This window comes from Triticum aestivum, chromosome 2B, assembly GCF_018294505.1.
Source record: "Triticum aestivum cultivar Chinese Spring chromosome 2B, IWGSC CS RefSeq v2.1, whole genome shotgun sequence".
Lineage (NCBI taxonomy): Eukaryota > Viridiplantae > Streptophyta > Magnoliopsida > Poales > Poaceae > Triticum > Triticum aestivum.
Window position 1 is genome coordinate 186,872,795 of NC_057798.1, and position 3,524 is coordinate 186,876,318.

At 47.4% G+C, this 3,524-nt stretch overlaps 1 pseudogene; it reads right to left on the minus strand.

The window, feature by feature from the left end:
• Positions 1 to 943: 943 nt before the first annotated feature.
• LOC123047849 (uncharacterized) lies at positions 944 to 1,082 on the minus strand (annotated as a pseudogene).
• Positions 1,083 to 3,524: the final 2,442 nt, after the last annotated feature.

Genomic DNA, 3,524 nt, shown 5'->3' on the forward strand with positions numbered 1-3,524 from the left:
TGCAAAGGTTTAGTAGAGACACTTGTAGAGATGGGATAAGGCAATTGATGACATTTTGCTCTTTGGCAAGAATCACAAATAGTATCAACATTACGCTCACCAACAAACGGGAGCTTATTCTTCCTAAGCAAACGTTCAACTAAGGAAAAAGAGGCATGTCCTAGACGATTGTGCCATCATGTGGACGAAATCTTGATAGCACCACAAGCTTGTTTATTGTATCTTCGAAACTCTGAAATCAACGGGTAAAGTCCTCGAATGCATCTACCTCGATAGAGATTTTTCCTTGTGGCCTGATCCTTGATCAAGAAGAAAAAGGGATGAAACTCAATGAAAACATTTTATCAATGGTGATGCGATGAACGGACAGAAGGTTTTTGTTGGCACTAGGAACATGCAAAATTTTACGAAGATGGATCTTACGGGAAGGGGTACGAAAAACTGAATGACCTATGTGACGGATCCTCATACCTGCACCGCTGGTGGTGTGGATCTGATACTTCCCATGATACTTCTCGCAGAGAGTCACTTTCTCCAGCTCGCCCGTGAGATGATTGGTGGCGCCGCTGTCGAGATACCAGTTGGTACCCACGCCATATGCTCCCTTCGCGGCTACGACCACCTTGTCATCCTCTTCAGAAGATGCATCATACTCATCGAACCTGTACCAGCAGTCCTTGGCCATGTGGCCAGGCTTGCCGCGGATCTGACAACGGACAACATCGGGGAGGGACTTGCCATAGCCACCACGGCGTCCCTTGGTGTTGGTGGAGTTGGGGCGCCCAGAGCGAGGGCTGGAGTTGATGGAGTTGCTGGGACTGCCGTGCTTGCCCTTGGACGAGGAGGACCGCGGTGGTGTGGGGAGAGCCACTACGTCCACGCATGGCCGCGTTTGCAGAGGACTTGAAGCCGCCACCGAAGTTCTGGAACTGGGCCACGCGCTGATCGAAGTTGCTGAGCATGGCAAAGAGCTCATTGAGGGAGACGAGCGTGACGCGGGCATCGAGGGACGAGACAAGGGGCTGGTAGTCCATGTCTAGCCCATGGATGATGTAGGAGATCAGCTCATCATCCTGGATGGCTTTGCCGACCGAGGCAAGCTCATAGGCGAGGCCACGCATGGAGGCGAAGTAGGCGGCGACAGATTGATTACCCTTCTGGGCATTGATGAGGGCGGTGTGGATGTTGTTGACGCCGCTCAAGGACTGCGACGAAAACATACCCTCCAGCGCCCTCCAGAGCGCGTGCGCGGTGGTGATTGCGGTCTCCATGACGAGCACCTCTTTGGAAAGGTTGCTGAGCAGGAAGCCGAGCACCTGCTGGTCCTCCTGACCCAGATGGGGTGGAGAGGGTTGGGCTCAGAAGTCTTCTTGCTGTCCTTATTCTTGGTGACGATAAGACTAGTTGGTTCCTGCATGGTGCCGTCCGCATAGCCAAAGAGACCGGCCCCTCTCAGCTGGGGCGTGATCTGTGTCCGCCATAGCACATAATTTGTGTAGCAGAGCTTACCTGGCCGTTTAGGCTTGAGTGGGAGGTGGCGGAGTAGGAAGACATGGAGGCTATTGCTACTGGAACCCTAGATGAGTTTGGAAGAGGCAGCTTTGATTACCATGTGCGAATAGGCAGAAGCGTCTTACCTCGATGAGAGGGACGCGTTACGTGTTATATAATCAGGGGCGTACCTCCCTGGCAACAGCACATACAATGTAGTTGGAGATCTTCTAGGAAGATAAGGAGATTACATCTTTGAGAACAAGAGATAAGACAGAGAGAGATTACAAAGAGGTATTCGGTTACAACCTACTCTATATCTCCTAACGATGTACGCTACCAGGTATGCGCCACACATACGTGACACATCATTATATGTGTTTGACAATTGAGACAAAGAAGATGAGATAAGGGTGGCTTAATGGTGAATCAGAAAATTCAAACACTGCACAAAACAAAAGAAACTGAAGGAAATTATGGAGATACCTTTGAAATTACGCATCTTTGCGTGGCGGCTTGCCGTTCATCTCTTCAAACAGGTCAGAAGCATGCGTGCTAGCATAAGGGAATGTTTGCCACTTGTGAGATTTGAAATGATGACATTGACTAGTGCCGCCATGCCCTTTTTGACCGCAACATGCCAAGGGCAGTATGGGCTTTACCGGAGATGACGTTGTCGCGTGCCTTTAATCGGGCGCTAAAACCCTTGAAACAAAACTTTGGCTCTTTAACATGTCAAATACGCTAAGATAGGAGCAGTTCATCAAAGTACTGGTAATAATTTGGGGTATTTGGTATGCAAGGCAGAAGGCTATACATCAGCACGAGTTTCAGAGTCCCCTATTTACTCACTTATTTATTACGAGGTATTTGGAGGAGGTGGGAGGATCTATTCCTAGTATCCAGAGGCAAGGATCTTCGAGTGCTTCAACATGCATCCAGTTCAAGTGGCAATAGTTGGTGCCGGAATTCTCAAAAATCTATGTTGAATAAATGTGTTGTTGGAGTTTCTTGTAGAGATGACCATGAACATTTCTCAAAGCGTCGATTGTCATTTTATATGGGAGGTCGAATCCCGAAACTACTGAAGCTTTTGCATGTCGGGAAGCATTAATTTTGATGCAAGAATTGCAGCTATACGAAAGATTACCATAGCTACTGTCTGAGAGTCATCACCAAGCTCAAGTCCACCAATCAGCAGTGAGAGTATTGCATGATTGCAAAGGAGATAAATTCCCGAAACCCCAGTTTTTAGGCATGTGATATATGCCACGAACAGCGGGAGAACAACATTGAGGCTCATTGCTTAGGGCATTTCTAACCGATCCCCTATCCGGCGTTAGTGGTGGATAAATTCGATTTTACTCCCTTATATCGCACCTAGCCGATCCCCTAAAGCGTATAGGGGAGGATAAATTTTACTCCGACCACTATCCAACCCCTAAATATACTTCGTCTAGATGCGTCCGAGGATAAATTTTCTTCATGCAAAGGCCTCCTTGTGGACGTGTAAGTGCATCTAGTGCCGCCCCTAGTTGGTTTTCGAGTATTGACGACAAACCTGGTTGAGGGACTAATGTGTTTGTGAGAATTGCAGGATAACATAGGTAGTAGTCCCTCATTGATTAGGTTTACCTACCGGAGATGACCCCTAAAAATGTGTGAAGACATTGAAGACAATGGTGGTATGTGAAGATATTCACAATAAAGATTATGACTTGAGAAGACATTCACGTGAAGACTATGGAGTACGAAGACATAGCTGTTTCGTAGCTTCCTTTTCTTCTTTGTTGGGTCATAGGAACCACCGTACTGTTAAGTGGGGTCCAAGTGAACAAAGTCAAAGTGACTGAAGTGATGCTCAACCAAATCGTATGTCTTTGAGCGAAGACAATGCGAGCAAATCTTATCCAGAGTCGAATAAGTCAGCTTTACTTGTAGCCCAAGTCAAGCTGCCGTGTTTGTTTGAAATCTGACCGTTGGAACAAGTGTCAGTTCCTTAGTGACTCAGGGTCATTTCGGACAAATCAGGT